This window comes from Ornithorhynchus anatinus, chromosome 5, assembly GCF_004115215.2.
Source record: "Ornithorhynchus anatinus isolate Pmale09 chromosome 5, mOrnAna1.pri.v4, whole genome shotgun sequence".
In the NCBI taxonomy this organism is placed as follows: Eukaryota; Metazoa; Chordata; class Mammalia; order Monotremata; family Ornithorhynchidae; genus Ornithorhynchus; species Ornithorhynchus anatinus.
The window spans coordinates 45577786-45597158 of NC_041732.1; the positions used below are offsets into that span (position 1 = coordinate 45577786).

Here is a 19373-nt window from a genome sequence, read left to right on the forward strand (position 1 = left end):
CATCGGTGGGAACACCGAGTTCCATTTTCCCAGACTCCATCTAGGGATGAGGCCCTCTGGGAAACTGCTTGAGCTCCTCCCCCAGATGCCCCTCAAGGTACACTCAGCAAGAGGTCACTGCCATCTTTAGCATTTGGCCTTGGTTGGAAGCAGTGTAAGGCCACAGACACACAGCTTCCAGAGCCCCTGCTGAACCTTGGCCTGGAGACTACACACTCACCCTCTGAGGAAGCACTCTGACCCCCAGATCTGGCCCCCACAACAATTTCTCTATAAATTCTGACATTGTCTACTGAAAGAACGGCCTTTCGACAGTAGGTACTGTGTATTAGTGCTTGGAGAAGGGGGAAGTGAAAGAGGAGCTACAGGACCTATAGGGTCAGCAGGGACAGACTGGCCAAAGACACCCTCTTATTTGCCAAGCACCTGGAAAGACCTCCTGGAGGAGAGAGATGTTTGCTGCCAGTATAGCTTGGAGTAGGGCCTTCCGTGTGTGTATGTGTTTATATTTGTGTGTGAGTGTGTGTGTGTGTGCGCGTGCGCACATGGGCATGTGTAAAGAGGTGGTAACTCTGGGCCAGGTCGCTCCCCTATTATTCCATAGTTAATCGGATGGTAATGAGTATGGGACTCGTTTGTGATAGAGCAGCCCTGTGATGTGGCTGCAGATCAGGGCCTGGGAATTGAGCACAGACTAGGGGCTGGGGGAAGGCTGGGGGCTGGGTGCAGGCCAGAGGCTGGGCGAAGACTGGTGGCTAAGCATGGGGTGGAGGCCAGGTGCAGAGTGGGGACTGGGTATGGGGCTCCAGCTCTGTTCACCTTTCCTGGGCCAGAGCAGGACCTGGTTTGGCACAAAATAGGCCCTCAATAAATGGCACAGATTGTTGGATCAGCTGACCATTTGATTGAGGTGAAAGCCGATGAGTTTGGTGGTTCGATGGGTGGAAAGGGTCCCCTGTATTCCACACCCCAGGGGAAGGGGCCATGGCAGTGGCAGAGGACAAGAAGGGAGAGAAGATGAAGGGGTGGAGGCCATGGGGATGGTTTCTCTAGGGCCCAGCAAGGAGCTGGACTCTAGGTAGGTGAAGTTGAAGCCACTCTTCCCTCTGAACGAAGGCTTTTGGCTCCCAAGGGCTGAATGAGGCAAACTCAGGAGAGTTCTCCAAATGGCAGGATGGGTGAGGATCCCTGCTCCAGAGCCCCTCATGAGTCTGCTCACCCTTTACCAGACGCCAGGAGCCAGGGCCCAGGGCTGCCCCAAGACAGGAAACAGCAGCAGCGATAGCAGCAGCAACAGTGGCAGATCATCATTATCATTCATAATATTTATTAATAATAATGGTACCTGTTACATGCTTACTATGTGCGAGCACTGTTCTAAGCACTGAGGTAGATACAAGTTAATCAGGTTGGACACAGTCCCTGGCCCAAATGTGGCTCATACTCTAAATTCCCATTTTACAAATGAGGTAACTGAGGCTCAGAGAATTTAAGTGACTTGCCCAAGGGCACACAGCAGACACGTAGCGGAGCCGGGATTAGAGTCAAGGTCCTTCTGACTCCCAGGCCTGTGCCCTGCACTAAGCCATGCTATTTCTTCTGTGTCCAGAGCACTGTATTAAACACTTGGGAGCTTACAATACCATGGAGTTGATAGACATGTTCCCTACCCACAATGAATTTACAGTTTGGAGATGTTTTGTTTTCCTCTCATGGGGGGCAAGAATTAGGGACCCACAAAGAGTTCTCCCCTCCCCTACCTCCTTTCCTCCAAGGATCACAAAGCCCTCTACAGGCACAACCTCATTCGTCCTTAGCCTGGCTCCATAAGTAGCGAGCGTGCGTGTTGCAGGCCATTCTATTGATGGGGAAACAGAGGCACAGAGTGACTAAGTGACTTTCCAAAGTCACCCAGGAAGTCAATGACAGAAGCCAGGTGCCTGAACCCCCAAGGTAAGAGCTTTTTCTGTTCCCTACCACCCACTGCCTGAGCACAAGGTGTTTCATGGGCAAGTTGACCTGATCAGCTGAATGGTGGTGACCCGGAGGAAATAATTGACTGGAATAATCAAGATGCTTTTGATCGAGGCCCTCAGGGGAGATTATTAAGGAAAACGGATAACCACAGGGCAAGGGGCAAAGTCCTGTCAAGCATGAGGGAAAAAATTGGCAGAGACAGACAAGCCAGCTCCTGGCGACCCCTCCTCAGGCTAATAGCGAAGGCCCCTGGTGCAGGAGAGGAGCAGCCCTGCTTAATGATGAGGAGCCAGAGGAAATGGGCCATGCACAGGGAAAATGCTGGCAGGAGCCCACACCACCAAGCGGGTCAGCCGGGAAGGTTTCTGGAGTCTGTGAGACCCTTCATCTGAGAGGGGAACCTAGCGGCAGAGAAATCTCTGCCCAGGTCCTGCTGGCCTAGCTCATTTGAGCAGCAGCAACAGCAGCAGCAGCAGCTGTCCCCCATCCCGATCTCCAACAGCCCACATCTGACTTGCTCCCTTTATTCATCCCCCCTGCCATCCCCACAGTACTTATGTGCATATCTATAATATATTTATATTAATGTCTGTCCACTAGACTGTAAGCTTATTGTGGGCAGGAATGTGTCTGTTTATAGTTATATTGTACTTTCCCAAGCACTTAGTATAGTGTTCTCCATACAATAAGTCCTCAATAAATACAGTTGACTGACTGCCTGACTGTCAGCAGCAGCAGCTGCTGCAGCAGGGACTGATGCCCTTGGGGTCCCTGGAGCTCTAGGAGAGGAAGTGCAGAAAACGAAGATAACCAGTCAGCAATTTGGAGGCTGGGAAAGGGGTCTGCAACCCCAAACCCACTCTTTCTTTTCATGGCTGGCTTTGCCCCAGGGGAGCCAGGGATTCTCAGAGGGAAGACCTCCTGGCCAGGTTTTTCAAGCTATCAATCAATCATATTACACTGAGAGTTTACTTTGTTCAGAGCACTGTACTAAGAACTTGTGAAAGTACAATATTGCAAGAGTTCTCAGAGATGTTCCCTGCCCACAGTGCGTTTCCAGTCTAGAGGGGAGCAAAGGTTAATTGGAGTGGATTTGTGCCCACTACTCCAGAGGAAACTGCGACCCTGAACACTGGGGCTTAAACCATTGAGCCAACCTGTCTTCCAAGGAAGCAAACCAAATCACTGAGTGACTTTGGGTAAATGGCCTAGCTTCACTTCCTTCATAGGTGTGACAGCAATGGCTGTGATTGATCCAGACCAGAGTCGAGGGCTGGAGATGGGCTTATTCATCTGTGATTATAGAAGGTAGAAACTGCTAAACCACAGTGATATGTCATTAAGTATTCCCTTCTGATTGTTCATATTTTCTGAGTGCTTACAGCCATCCTGAACACTGTATAAGGGAGAGTACAGTGCAGTTAGTAGACATGATCCCTGCACTCAAGGGGTTTAAAGTCTAGTGGGGGAGACAGACTCTGAAATACATTACAGATAGGAGGGAGTAGTAGAGAATTACAATTTACAGTTGTTTGATTTCATCAAGTGGAAAGAACCCAGACCTGGGAGACGGAGGACCTGGATTCTAATACTGCCTTTGTCACTTGCCTGCTATGTGATCTTGGACACGTCCCTTAATTTCTTGATATCTAAGTTTCCTTGCCCTTTAAATGGGAATTAAATATCTGTTCTCCCGCTTACATAGACAGTGACACCATAAGGGACAGGAAATGTGTCCAGTCTCATCACTTTGTATCTACCTCAGTGCTTAGTAAAGTGCTGGGTACAAAAGTGCTTAACAAATATTAGCATTGTTATTATTTTCAATAATTATCTAGTATCCTTAAATTGCCCCCACAGGTGCTCACTTACTGTGGGCAGGGCACTGTACTAAGCGTTTAGGAGAGTACAATACTGTCCTGACAGATGTGGCTTGTCCCCTTTCTCCCAAGCACTTCCTCCTCCTTCTCCTCCTTACTTTCCTCCTCCTCCTCCTCCTTTTCTTCCTCCTCCTCCTTCTCTTATTCCTCCTCCTTCTTCACCTCTTTCTCCTTCTCCTCCTCCTTTTCCTCCTCCTCTTCCTCCTCCTCCACTGCTCTCTCCTGGAGAGTTTCCCTGGGTCTCTGCTCCTTTGGCTCTGTACTTCTGAGAATGAAGGGGAGTGGCACCAAGGCCAGAGGAAGGAAAAAGAAGTGTGATGAACCAATAGAGGAAAGCAGCTCTGCTAAATACAAAACACAGACAACCTGGGGCATCTTTCCCTAGGGCTGTTGGGAGTTTAAAGGGCTCATCTATTTTACAATCAGGCCTGACATTTGGAGTTCCTCTGTTGAGGCCAGGGAGGGAAGAACACTCATAGGAGAAGCTTATCCTCTGTTGTGCAGAAGTATACAATTGCCCATTGACATGATGGTAATACCCTTGGGATCCTGACTTATACCAGTGCTGGCCGGCTATGATCCCTGATGGACCAGTGTTGGGGGTGTCTAGCCTACTCTGCTTTGCTGCTAAGGGAAATGGCTGTGTCACAGATAGGAGACTGAGAATTTAAGTGGGAAGTTAGAGGGACCGAAGCCAGAGAGATTTCCCAATCCTCAGCCTGGCCTCGAATAGCACTGGGTCACATCAGGCCTGTCAGTGATGGACTGGAGATGGGTATCACTAGCACAGCCAGCTGGCGGCAGGCAAGGTTGGGATTCCCAAATCTGCAACAACAGGAAAATCCATGGACAGGGGAGGACAGAGGCGTGCCAACTAGAGAAAGCAAATCGCACCCCCTCCAAGTCAAAATACAAATTGACAACTTTATGGTGTTTTCAATGACAGTGTATGGATTCAAAAGCTGGACACTGAAAAAACAGGATTGAAAGAACATCGATTCTTTTGAAATGTGGTGTTGGAGAAGTCTTTTGTGAATACCGTGGACTGCCCAAAAGACAAACAAATGGATTTTAGAGCAAATTAAACCAAAGTGGTCTTTGAAAGGCCAAATGACTTGACTTAGATTAGCATATTTTGGACATATAATCAGAAAGACTAATTCTCTGGAGAAGGCACTAATACTAGGAAAAATCCAGGGAAAATGTGGAAGAGGCAGACCTGAAGCTAGATGGATAGAGACCATAACAACTATAATGGAAGGACCATTAGAAAGGTTGCAGATTATGGCAGAGGACAAGACGTTCTGGAGAAAGTATATCTATGGAGCCGCTATGAATTGGAAACGACTCAAAGACACTTAATAATAATAAATAGTGAATTTGGACCCTGAGTGTCCAGTTGCCCAGGCCCCTATAGATTTCCCCTGACTCTCTCACCAATTTCAAGAAGCTATTTGGATCATTTCAATAGTCCTTAATTAGAATATAACAGGGTGACAGAGAAAAGCACATGGAGCCACTGCTCTGTCAGCTACAATAGTTGGGGACTGGCGCTGCTCCTTTGCCAATTCCACTTTGCCATGGAGAAGATCATGGGTGCCCAAGTAATCCTGATGCTCCTATAACTCTTGGTGGGAGGGCCAGTCTTTAGGAACACAAACAGGATGCTCCCGGAAAGCTTTCTGCACGGGACAGTCATGTCAAAAGGGCAGAATCTCCTGGAGGCAGAATCCCCAAGGGGCAAGATCTGACCTTACAGACATTCCCCCTCAAACAGACCAGAAGTAGAGCCTTTAAAAGAGCTTTTCCCTGACTTGTCCAGGATAAGAAACAACGAATGCTAGGAGAATAGGCTTGACTCAGATTTAACTCATTTTACTAGCTAGACACTTTTCTGAAGATGATCTGGGCTACAGTTCAGATTTATTCATGGGGCAAGAGTACTGGATTTTATTTGAGCTCTTAAGCATTAGATTTCAAGTCCAAAAACAGTATGGTCTAGTGGATAGAGCCCAGGTCTGGGAACCAGAGGATCTGAGTTCTAAACCTGGCTCCACCCCTTGCCAGCTGTGTAACCTTGGACAAGTCACTTAACTTCTCTTTCCCTCAGTTTCCTCAACTGAAAAATGAAGATTCAATGTCTGTTCTCCCTCCTGCTTATACTTTGACTCCCATATGGGACAGGGACTGTATCTGGCCTGATTAACTTGTATCTACTCCAACACTTAGAACACTGCTTGACTCATAGTAAGTGCTTAACAAATACCTTAAAAAAACTGGGGAAGAATACTTTATCCAAAGAATCCATGACTAAGTCAAACTCTTTCACGAGATCCATCAGTCAGAAGCCCAACAGCGTTTATGTTTATCTCTGCAGAATCCAGCTTTATGTTTTCTGCTTCTCTGTCATTCCTCAATCATTTTTTATTTGTCTGGATGCTTCTTTCTCTTGTGCCTTGTGTTTGAGTTTGTCCTGCCTTCTTCACTGGGCACTGAAGTTCTCAAGAGCAGTAAAAGCACTAACTCTATTTCATCCCTCTGCCCAGTGCCTCACCCCATGCCCGGCCCAGGGGTGGAAAAGCTCACTATATCTTGTTGACCAGTCAGTCGATCAGTGGTATTTATTGAGCACTTATTATGTGAAGAGCACAGTCCTAAGCACTTGGGAGAGAAAACTAGAATAGGTAGACAGGATCACTGCCCTCAAGGAGTTTACAATCTAGTGAGGGAGACAGACATTAAAATAAATTTCAGATAGGGAAAGCAACAGTGTACAGATATGTCCATATGTGTTGTGGGGCTGGTGTAGGGAGGGGGTAGTGAGCACCATGAGCACTTAGAGGGTCTGGACTCAAGTTCATAAGCAATGCAGTAGGGAGGGAAAATAGGGGATAAAGGATTAGTCAGGGGAGGCTTCCTGGAAGAGATGGGATTTCAGTAGGACTTTGAAGAGAGGGAGAGCTGTGGTATTTTATTTTTAATGACATTTGTTAAGCACTTACTATATACCCGACACTGTACTAAGCGCTGGGGTAAATACAAACTAATCAGCTTGGACACAGTCCCTGTCCCATATGGGGCTCACAGTCTTAATTCCCCATTTTACAGATAAAGTAACTGAGGCACAGAGAAGTGAAGTGACTTGCCCAAGGTCACACAACAGACAAGTGGCAGAGCTGGGATTAGAACCCAGGTCTTTCTCACTCCCAGGCCCATGTTCTATCCACTAGGCCATACTGCTTCTCATGCTGCTGTGATCTGTCTTAAGAGAAGGGAAAGGGAGTTCCAGACAAGGCATGAGTACGGGACCGACAGTGAGATAAGACTGAGACACAGTGAGTAGGTTTGCATTAGAGGAGCAAAGTGTGTGAGCTAGGTAGAAATAGAAGAGAAGCCAGGATAAGTGCAGGGGAAAGAGCTGATTGAGTTACTTAAAGCTGACAGAGAGGAGTTTCTGCTTGATGCAGAGATGGATGGACAACCCATGGAGGTTTTTGAGGAGTGGGAAGGTGTGCAGAGAATGATGTTTTAGAAAATCGATCTGGACAGCAGAGTGAAGTATGGACTGGAGAGGAGAGGCTGGAGGCAAAGAGGTCAGTGAGGAGGCTGATATATTATTGGAGGCTGATACATTATTTGAAGTGAGTTATGACCAGGCCTTGGATTTGGTGACTGACCCAATATGCAGGGTGGAGGAACAAGAAGGGCCTAGGATAATGCCAAAGCTGTGGGCTTTTGAGACAAGAAGGATAGTGGTTTCATTTACAGTGATGGGAAAAACAGTCATTTGACCCCCCTGGCTGACTGACTTGCTGACAGCTTCACTGACTGGCTGTCTGTCTGGCCCACTGGCTACCTGACTACTTAACTGACTGGCTGACTGATTGGTTGACTGGCTAACTGACTGGATAACTATTACGTGGTTGGCTGATTGAAGGCCCAGTGGCCTTCTCTTTCCTTCCTCAGTATTCTGGCAACTGTGCCAGATGAGAATTTTGTAGGGAGAGAAGAGAGCTGATGCTGCAGAGGTGGATTGCTTCAAACCATCGCTTCTCCCTCTCTGGGGCATCTGGTCAACCAGGAAACTTGGCTCCAGCACAGCCTGTGCAGCCCCTGCCCCATTACCCTTCCTCTATGAGGGGTGCTTTCCTCAATTGCCACTTGTCTGCTGTGTGACCTTGGGCAAGTCACTTAACTTCTCTGTGCCTCAGTTACCTCATCTGTAAAATGGGGATTAAGACTGTGAGCCCCGTGTGGGACAACTTGATTAGCTTGTATCTACCCCAGCACTTAGAACACTGCTTGGCACATAGTAAGTGCTTAACAAATACCACAATTATTATTATTTGGAGTGTAAAAGTTCCTTCCCTGTAGTACCCAGCAGTAGCAGAAGTCTGTAAGAAACAGCCCTGAGAGAAGCTGGGCTTCAGGTCTGACTCTGAGATTTGGGGAACTCCCTGGGTCTCTTTGGGCCTTGGTTCTCCCATGTGGAAAATGCAGAGAATGACCCCAACATCCGATCTAATGTGCCAAGCTTTTGCCCAGGAGCTTGGAGAGCAAGAACAGTGTCTACACCCCAGAAGTTATGGAGGCCACACATTGACACACCGCCCTCCGCCCTGTGGTGGGGCAGCGCCGACCCCCAGGCCTCGTTTGGACCCTGGGCCGGGAGGGGCTCAGGGAGGCAGAGGTGGTGGCTTCTCATCTCCCATCACCGGCGATCTCTCAGCTGCGTGACTTGCCGATTTGTCCGTTCCAAGCATTTAGTACAGTGCTCTGCACATAGTAAGCACTCAATAAATACTATTGAATGAATGAATGAAGTTATTCTTCCTGCCAGGTAGATCAGGGACAGAAGCTTTACTCTCTTCCCTACCCCGACCCATCTCCATTGGTGGTCTGGAGGGAGATGGTTTGTCCCAACTGGAGAGAGGTTTTGAAATGTCAGTAAAGCAAAGAGCTCCAAAGGAAGGAGATGCAGCTGAGCGCCTCCTGCCTATTTCATGTCCTCTGGCCTGCACAGAAAATGCACTTTGGCATCATATCTTGTTGGATCAAAAGAGCAAAGTGGTGATTAGCTTGATGCTGAAGTCACGGGAGAGAGAAAAGCTTTAAAGCCAAGCAGGTGAGCACATTTCTTACCTCTGCACTTGGGTACAGAGTGTAATGTGGTGATTAATTCCTCACTGAAAGCACATTTCTCTCCAGAAAGGGCTCAGGATGAAGCTTTGGTGTCTAAAGCTTTCATTATGTCCTGATTTATTGGGTGAGCTGGAGCATGGAGCTCTGGGAACTGATCCCCTTCTTCTTCTCACAGACCCTTCCCTCTCTCCCTTGCTCCCTTCATCCCTGCTTCCATCTTCCTCTCCATCTCCTTCTCCATCCCTCCCTAATAATTGTGATATTTGTTAAGCACTTACTATGTGCTGAGCATTGCATTAAGTCCTGGGGTAGATAAAGGATAATCAGGTCCCAAATGGGGCTTACAGTGTAAGTAGAAAAGCAGTGTTGCCTAGTGGATACAGCATAGGCCTGGGAGTCAGAGGGACCTGGGTTCTAATCCCAACTCTGTCACTAGACTGCTCTGCGACTTTGGGCAGTTACCTCATCTGTAAAATGGGGATTAAGACTGTGAGCCCCATGTGGGACTGGGACTATGTCCAAAATGATCAACCCTATGCTTAGAACAATGCCTGGAACATAGTAAACACTTAAAAAGTACCATAAAAATTAGGATGAAGAAAAGGTATCGAATCCCCATTTTTGCAGATGAAGGAACTGAGGCACAGAAAAATTAAGAGACTTGTCCAAGGTCATACAGCAGACAAGTGGCAGGGGCCAGTATTAGAACCCAGGCCCGGGCTTTTTTCACAAGACCATGCTGGCCCTCCCTCCATCCTTCTCTCCATCATACCCTCAATCTCCCTGTAAACTATCTGTGGACAGTCATCATGTCTACCAATTCTATTGCACTTTCCCAAGGGCTTTGTATAGTGTTCTGCACATAGTAAGTATTCAATAAATACCATTGATTGATGCTTTTTTTAAATGGTATTTGTTAAGCATTTACTATGTGTCAAGCACTGTTCTAAGTGCTGAGGTAGATACAAGTTAATCAGGTTGGATAGAGTCCCTGCCCCACGTGGAGCTTGTAGTCTAAGTAGGAGGGAGAACAGCTAATGAGTCTCCATTTTGCAGTTAAGGAAACTGAGGCACAAAGAAGTTAAGTGACTTGCCCAAGGTCACACAGCAAGCAAGCAGCAGAGCCATTATTAGAACCCAGGTCCTCTGACTTCCAGATCCATGCTATTCACCTTTGCCTCTATCCCTCTCTCAATCCTTACTTCAATCACTGCATTGAACCCCTCCCTTCCTCCCCTCTCTACATCCTTTCCTTAATCATTCTCAATCCCTCCCTCCACTCCTCTTCATTGCTCCCTCCATTTCTTCCTCTCTCCCTCCATCCTTCCATCTTTCCCTTGCTCTCTCCTTTGAACCCTCGATCTTTCTTTCTTAGGGAACTTCTCCAGCTTCCTGCTTTGCTTTCATTAGTCAGTTGCTGACTCTGTGGCTTCCTCTCACACCCCATGCTGTCACCTTCTTTTTCTCTTTCCATCCCTCCTCTCCCACTGCCCACACCCCTTCATGAAAGCAAGATCCTCCTGACAATCCCATGCTGATGCCTCACTCTCCTCCCAGGCTTTGCTAGTTGTGTGAAAGAGCAGGGGTCCCCATCTGGAAGAGGAAGAAAAATGGCAGGACTGCCCTGAGGGAAAAAATTAGGCCCAGCCTGCAGCACTCCCAGTGAAGGTGAGGCAGAGGCTGTGACTGCATGGGGCCATGGAACTACGAACAGGATGGAAAGTTGGAAAATTCCTGTTTGTAATAACATCTGAATCAATCAGTCATATTTATTAAGTGCTTAATATGTGCAGAACACTATACCAAGCACTTGGGAGAGTACAATACAACAGAATTAGCAGACATGATCTCTGCCCTTGAGCTTAGAGTCTAGTCCCTTGGCCAAGTTTAGTTTTGTATTTTCAGTCCCAATTCAACAAAGGACGGCTCAGAGGTGTTAGGGAGTTCAGCTTGGCCTAGAAGAAAGAGCACAGGCCTGTGAGTCAGTACATGCAGGTTCTAGTCCTGGCTCTGTCACTTGCCTGGTGTTTGATCTCTGTGCCTCAGTTTCCTAATCTGTTAAATAGGGACAAGACATCTCTTCTTCCTATTTCTGAGACTGTGATCCCTGGGAGGTGGTGGGAGAGGAGAAGACTGGTACAGTCCGATTATTTTGTATCTATCCCAGCAAATGGTACTTGGCACAAAGTCAGTGCTTAAAAAATACCACCATTACTATGCTCACAAGTCAAACTGGTGCAGCAGTGAGTTTTTGCCATGTTACATCCTTGTGGCAACCCACTGACAGAGGGACATGTCCATAGACGGCTTCTGCTCAGGGACAACTGCTTCAATGTGCTGCGTTCCTCTGCAGGCTGTAACCTGCCTGGGTGAGGTAGGATAAGGTGAGCTGATTGAGCCCTTTAAAGCCAGTGGTAAGGAGCTTCTGTTTAATGCAGAGGAGGATGGGCAGCCATTGGAGGTTCTTGAGGAGTGCGGAAACATGGACTGACTGTTTATTAAAAAATGATCCACGCAGCTGAGTGAAGTACGGACTGGAGTGGGGAGAGACGGGGCTGGAGGTCAATGAGGAGGCTGATGCAATAGTCAAGGCTGGGTAAGAAAATTGCTTAAATCAGAACGATAGCAGTTTGATAGAGAGGAAAGGGCGGATTTTATCAACGCTGTGAAGGCAAAACTGATAGGATTTGGTGACACTATGTAGATTTAATGAGGACAATGCCAAGGCCACAGGCTTGTGACATAGGGAGGTTAATGGTATTGTCTACAGTGACAGGAAAGACTGTGGGAGGAAAGAGTTTGGGTAGGAAGATAAGGAGTTCAGTTTGGGGCATGTTTAGTTTGAGGTGTTGGTGGAACATCCAGATAGAGATATCCTGAAGGCAGGGAGAAATGCAAGATTGCAGGGAAGGAGAGAAGTCAAGGCTAGAGATATAGATTTGGGAATCATCTACATAGAAATGGTCGATGAAGCCATGGGAGCAAATGAGTTCTCCAAGGGAGTGAGTGTAGATGGAGTATAGAAAGGAACCTCCTAGAACTAACCCTTGAGAAGGCACCATTGTCATGGGGTGGAAAGCAGAGGAGGAGCCAACAAAAGTCACTGAGAAGGATCCATCAGAGAGATTAGAGAAGAACCAAGAAAGGACAGTGTCAGTGAAGCCTAAATTAGGTAAAGTTTCAAGAAGAAGGGGATGGTGTACAGGTCTAAAGCATCTTAGACGTCTAGAAGTATTAGGATAGAGTAGAGACCATCAGATTTGGCGAGAAGAATAGCACTGCTTACCTTAAAGAGAGCTGTTTCTCTGGAGTGAAGGGGGCAGAAGCCAGATTGGAGGAGGTTTAGGAGATGATTGAAGGAGAGGAAGTGGATGCAGCAGGTGTAAACAAGTCTCTCTAGAAGTTTGGAGAGAAGTTATGAGAAGCAGCATGGTGTAGTAGTAATTCCCAGTACAAGCCTGGAAGTTAGAAGGTCCTGAGTTCTAATCCCAGCTGCATCGCTTGTCTGCTGTGTGACCTTCGGCAAGTCACTTCACTTCTCTGTGCCTCAGTTACCTCGTCTGTAAAACAGGGATTAAGACTGTGAGCCCCATGTGGGCAGGGTCCAACCCAATTATCTTGTATCTACCCCAGCACTTAAAACAGTGCTTGGCATATAGTAAGTGCTTACCAAATGCCATTATTATTATTATTATTGTTAAGTAGTAGGAGAGAGATAGAGTGACAACTGGGGGAGCCGTTGGGTCAAGGAAGGGATTTATTTTTTATAACCAGGGAAACGTATACATGTTTGAAAGCAGTGGAGAAGCTATTGGAAAGTGAACAGTTGATGATGGCAGTCAAAGAGAAAAGAAGGGAGGGGGTTAGTGTTTTAGATTTAGAGAAGAGGTGAAAGATCTCATCTTGAATTACTGCAGGGAATGTGGGCGAGTCAAAGAGGGTGGAGGAGGGAGGGAATGTAGAGAAGCAGGGGAGATTTTAGGGAGATCACGCCTGATGGTTTCAGATGACAATTTTCCCTATCTACAAAACCTTTCTAAAATTGTACCTCCTCCAGGAAATCTCTGATTAATTTATCTTCTCCCCTCCTCCTAACAGCCACCACAGCATTTTTGCACTACCTCTGCACTTTTTCACTCACAGGCCTTTACAGAACTTCTATATTCATCCACTTAGGCTCCTTTTTAAGCCCTTAGTTGTCCACTAATCTATCTTTCCATTGTCTTCCCCCTAGCTGTAATTGATTTTAGTGTCTGTCTCCCCTGTGCTTTGTAAACTCCTTGAGGGCAGGGAGCATTCCATGGCTAAGAGGATAGAGTATGGGCCTGGGAGTCAGAAGGACTTGGGTTCTAATCCCAGCTCTGCCACATGTCTGTTATGTGACCTTGGCCAAGGCTTTTCACTTCTCTTGGCCAGTTACCTATTCTATAAAATGGGGATTAAGAGTGTGAGCCCCATGTGGGACAGGGACTATGTCCAACTGCTTAACTTGTATCTATCCCAGTGCTTAGAACAGTGCATAGTACAAAGTAAGCACTTAACAAGTACCGTTATTATTATTAATATTAACTCTATTGTATTGTGCTCTCCCAAGTGCTTATTCATTCATTCAACTGTATTTATTGAGTGCTTACTGTGTGCAGAACATTGTACTAAGTGCTTGGGAGAGTACAATACAACAATAAACAGTCTCATTTCCTGTCCACATCGAGCTTAGTGGAGAGCTAAGGGCCAGCCCTCAGGGAGGCCCCAGGACACTTGATGGCCATCCTAGGAGAGGAGGCTAGGAGACAAGTCAGAAGCAGGCAGGCCTGCTCCTTCTCCAGCCTCTGAGTAGGTCGACTATTCTCTGGCTCATCTCCCCTTGTCAGAGAAGCCTCCCCATCCACCTTGTACTCCTGATTCAGGTGGCCCTGGAAGATCTCATTGGGAAATAGCAATTGACCTCCAGCATCACTGCAGAAACGCTCTGGGCATGTCACTCCCCTTCTTAAAAACCTCCAGTGGTTGCCTATCAACCTCCACACGAAACAAAAACTTCTCACTCTAGGCTTCAAGGCTCTCCATCACCTTGCCCCCTCCTACCTCTCCTCCCTTCTCTCTTTCTACTGCCCACCCCGTAGACTCCGCTCCTCTGCTGCCCACCTCCTCGCCGTCCCCCATTCTCGCCTATCCCGCTGTCGACCCCTGGGCCACATCCTCCCGCTCTACTGGAATGCCCTCCCTCCTCACCTCCACCAAACTAACTCTCTTCCCCTCTTCAAAGCCCTACTGAGAGCTCACCTCCTCCAAGAGGCCTTCCCAGACTAAGCTTCCCCTTTTCCCTCTGCTCCCTCTGCTCCCTCTGCTGCCTTCTGCACCCCCCCTTCACCTCCCCTCAACTAAGCCCTCTTTCCCCCCCTTTCCCTCTGCTCCTCCCCCTCTCCCTTCCCCTCTCCTCAGCACTGTGCTCATCTGCTCATTTTTATATATTTTTATTACCCTATTTATTTTGTTAATGAGACATACATCCCCTTGATTCTATTTATTGCTATTGTTTTTGTCTGTCTGTCTCCCCCGATTAGATTGTAAGCCCGTCAATGGGCAGAGATTGTCTCTATCTGTTGCCAAATTGTACACTCCAAGTGCTTAGTACAGTGCTCTGCACATAGTAAGCGCTCAATAAATACTATTGAATGAATGACTCACTGTGGCTGACAGTGTTGGAGGAGGAACACAACCCCCTGGGAGAATGGGCAAAGCCACTGCTCTGCTCCTCTACTAAATGCTTAGTGTAGTGCACTGCACACAGTAAGTGGTTAATAAATATGACTGATTGATTGATTGCACCAGGGAAGCAGGAACCATCCCCAGGGCACTAAACGGGCAATGCCTGGAGTCTCACTCCCATGGCCTGCAGACCCCAGCCTTACCCCCTCAACTCTCCTCCAGCCTTTCTGGCAAACAGTCAACAGCCACCTCTTTAGGAACAAGGAGACTGAGACATCAGGTTGCAGCATTGACGTTTCCTGCCTGGAGAAGGCTGGGGCACTAGAGGTTTTTACCCAGGGGTCCCCCGGCTTACCTGAAGGAGGATGAGTGAAGATGACACTGGTGTGGGACTTGGGCAGGTTACTACTTGTGCACACAGTGTGCATTCCACAAACACACACACACACACACACGTAGAATCTTGGGTCTCACTGGTAGCCACAGGTCAGAGCACACAAACTCCTATTTCTGGTTACCCAGGCACTGTCCTCTCCCATCAAGGAAATAGCAGATTAAGCATCAGATAGGCAAGGAGGAGGATGAGGCACCAAGCCACTATGCTCTTTCCCTCTTCCCCTCCCTCTCCCTCATTCTCTTTTTTGTCCTTCTCTTTCTCCGTCTCTCCCTCTCTCCATTTCTCTCCCTCTTTCCTACCACTCCCTCTCTCCTTCTCTCCCCACATACTTGGTAGAGCTCCATTTAACCAAAGAAACACAGCAAAAGGGCTCGGTTGTCTCCCAAGCTGTGGAGGTGGAAGGTGGATGGCCTGCTATCAAGGATGCCTTGAAATGGATTTGGCTGCCTTCTCCAAGGGACCTCAAAGTGTTTGGATGCCCCAGTGTTCTTCGTCTTCATTTGGTCTGTGCCCCTGTGGAGATGGTAGAAACATTCCTGCTCAAGCAGAGACCATCAACATGGCCTAGTGGATAGAGAACGGGCCTGGGAGTCAGAAGGACATGGGTCCTAATCCCAGTTCCACCACTTTTCTGCTCTGTGACCTTGGGTAGGTCACTTCACTTCTCTGTGCCTTGGTTGCTTTAGCTGTAAAATGGGGACTAAGATTGTGAGCCTAATGTGGGACAGGGATTCTGTCCAACCCGATTTGCTTGTATCCACCCCAGCACTTAGAACGGTGCCTGGCACATAGTGAGTGTTTAACAAATGCTGCTATCATTATAATTATGATTATTGTTTATTAACCACCCAAAAAATACCAAGTGAGTCCATGGGACTGGCACCATGTTCCCAACCCTTAGCTTGCTCTGTGGATGGCAACTCCTCTTTCAGCTTGGGAACACAGCCAGAGAACAAATGTTACTGTTCCCAACTTCTAGATGGAACAACTGAAGAGCGGAAAGGGGGTGTTCCATGACCTTACAGGTCACATGGGAAGAAAGTGGGCTGCACAAGAACTAGTCTGGAGTCCCTGCTCCCAATTCTTTGCTTCAACCTGCACCAACCTCAGTCCCAGGGAGTTTCACTGACTGCCCAGTATCCCAACACTAAACTGATAGGTTCCACTTGTCTCTTGGCAGCTTCTCTGCTCCCTGTTGCTGAGCTGCCTAAGTGCTGTGCAGTTTGTAGGGAGACACATGGGGTCTTTCCAGGGCTTTCTGGAACCTTGCTTTGCAGATCAGATTGCAAATCTCGGTGAGATGCGGCTCTGGCTGTGTCACAGAGCTTTGGGTGGTGTAACCTCACTGTGGGCAGGGAATGTGTCTGTTTATTGTTGTATTGTACTCTCCCAAGCCCTTAGTACAGTGCTCTGCACACAGTAAGCACTCAATAAATATGACTGAATGAATGGTGTAGCAGCCAGTCACTTCACAACAAAACTCTTCTGGAAAGACTTCTGTCCATCGAGGGCTCAGGGCCAGGACAGCTGTATTCCAGATCAGACTCCCATTCTCTTTCAGAGTGGCACTTAGAGGCTGGGAAGGGTTGGGGCAGTAAGTCCTGGGAGCCGGAGAGGCATTGGGGTGGCTGGAGGGAAGGAGATTGACAGTGTGAAGTGACGGGAAAGGCAGAGAGAGCAGCAGCTCTCCAATGGGTCACAGCCAGGCTTGAGGGACAGGGAGACCCCCAGTTAGGTCAAATTGCCCTTTCAGCAGATGCTACCCATTGCCATCAGTGAGTGTCAGCCACTCAGTGGCCCCTTCTCTCTCCGGTTCTCCAGACTTCATCTGGATCAAGGTACAAATTAAGGAGGAGCTGAGGTCTCCAGTTCTCTCTCGAGTCAATAAACAGCAAATTGGACTAAAGGAAGAGACACTTCCAAATGACAGGTTCTCACTGAGACGCTCCCCATCACAGTGGCATCAGGCTGCAGTGAAAGCCAAGGGGACAGAAAAGAAACCACAAGGTCTAAGGGGAAATTGAGTCCCGAGAGCACCAGTGAAGCAAATGAAAGTAATAGATCACCAACCACAAGACAAACAGAGCAGTTGACGTGGGAGGTTTGGGAAAGGTACTTAGCCAAAGACCTTTAAAGGGGCCACTGTGTTTTGCCGCAGGATTGCAGTGGACATGACTGGGGCAAATCAGGGGAAAAAATGGGACCCTTTGGGGAAGTAGAAATAAGAAATCATTCTTACTCTGGGGAGAGGGCGGAAGATGAATTCCCAGTCTCATGTCACCCCTTCATTCCCCTTCTCTGTCTGAACCATTTTCAAGCACTTAGGACACCTTGTAAAGGAGTACTTTATGATCTTGAAAGTGGAAGAGGGCCCTCAGGTGGAAGAGGCGGGGTAAGGAGCCTGTGATCATATCAAAGGACCAGAAGTACAAATGTTATTGGTGATTAGTTTAATGGCCTCAGGAATAGGTCCTCAAAGTGACCAGCCAGAACTGTGGGTCCTACCTTGGCTTTTTCAGCCATATATGTTTCCCTAGGTGATTTTCACTATCAGTGGTAAATTGGGTCACTGTCTCCAGCCAGTGAGAAAGATCCATTATGAAGGAACCCGAGCCTCAGTGAATTGGGAAAGGCAAAATTTTCTTGCAGGTCTGAGGGGCGAAGGTAGAGCCAAGTGAGGTTCTAGGGCTGGATTGAAGTAGCCAGAGTTCTTCTATGGGCTAATCAGCAGAGGCATGGGAGAGGAAGAAGTAGTGGTGGCCATGTATTTGTGTGGGAGGGTGTGGGTGTGTGTCTGAATGTACACGTGTACATGAGATTCAGAGATTTGGGACTCTCTAAGGGTTCGTGATAATGCCAATCGATGTGTTTTTGTGCCATTTAAGGCAGGTCCAGGATTCCATTTCTTTGCTTTCTTGATCCAAATGGATTAACACTATGAGGGAGTCTGCCATCTGTTTCCCTCCAGTGATGGTGAACAGAGCTCATGGAATGATTGCCATGCAGATGGATTTATGGATATACTGTGTGTTTGTGCGTGTGCACGCATGCACGCTATATATATGTATATGTATATGTATATATATATATATACCTATATACCTATGAATGTATATATATACACACATTCATAGGTATATGTATATATACATACCTATGTATGTGTGTATATATATGTGTGTGTGTGTATACCTATGTATGTGTGTATATATATATATATACCATAGCATAATTTGCTAATTCCAAATTTAGGATGAACAGTCGGATGCAGCTACTTCCTCCACTCTTCCACTCTGTCTTCTGGAAAGGTTATTTCCCATAGTGTGAGATTTGGATTAACTTCTAACCTCTCTCCCATGAGCAAATGATATTTCATACTCAAAGAAAGAAGTAAGGAGATAGAGTGTCCAGTCATCAAAAATGTACATGGGGTGTGGGCTGCAACCTGCCACCAAGAGCATGTTCCTCTGACAATCCTGTGTGTGTTTGTGTGTGTGTGTGTGTATGTATGGAGACAAAAGATAGTAACACCAACCTGCTTGTTCTAACAAGCAGTAGTAATTGCAGCTCTTCTAATGACTCGCTGAGTGAAGGCATCCAGAGAGTGTAAGCCCCTTGAAAGCAAAATCTGCTGACAAAGTGGTTTGTGCTTGTTGACCTAAATTTCTCAATGTGTGAAGAAGGAAAAATGCACTATGATGCCACCAGGCCAAACTGCACCAACCATCCAGTGGAAATGAGCTTCTACCCCGTTCTTCCAGAAGCCTTTCCAGAATCTAAGGGTCCTTACTATCAAAAAGTTTTCAATCAATCAATTAATCAATGGTATCTTTTATTATTATTATTATATTTGCTAAGTGCTTACTATGTACCAAGCATGTACTAAACCCTGAGGTAGATACAACTTAATCAGGTCAGACACATTCCCTGTCCCATTCCAAGTCCCACATGAAGCTCACAGTCTAAATAGGGAGGACAAAAGGGATTGAATCCCTATTTTACAGATAAGTAAACTGAGGCACAGAGAAGTTAAGTGATTTGTCCAAGATTCCACAGCAGGCAACTGGCAAAACTGGGATTAGGACGCAGGTCTTCTGACTTCCAGGCCCATGCTTTTTGTACTAGGCCATGCTGTTTCCCTATGATAGTTAATGGTATTCAACAGAGTACCTCTGGAGTAGAGCTCTGTATTAAATGTTGGTATTTGTTGGTATTTGTTAAGCGCTTACTATGTGCCGAGCACTGTTCTAAGCGCTGGGGTAGACACA

The 19373-nt window shown here is 47.2% G+C and overlaps 1 protein-coding gene across 2 annotated transcripts in view; it reads left to right on the forward strand.

Annotated features, from left to right (window-relative positions):
* The window catches only part of INSYN1 (inhibitory synaptic factor 1), a 57534-nt gene that overhangs the window by 24807 nt on the left and 13354 nt on the right, over nt 1-19373 (forward strand). Inside the window, exon 1 of one of the 2 annotated variants that reach the window (XM_039912022.1) lies at nt 16963-16966. The exons of the other annotated variant lie outside the window; for it this stretch is intronic. The gene's annotated coding sequence lies outside the window, so the exon portion shown is untranslated. Of the gene's footprint in view, nt 1-16962; nt 16967-19373 lie in introns of those variants that run through there. 2 annotated transcript variants of the gene reach the window in all.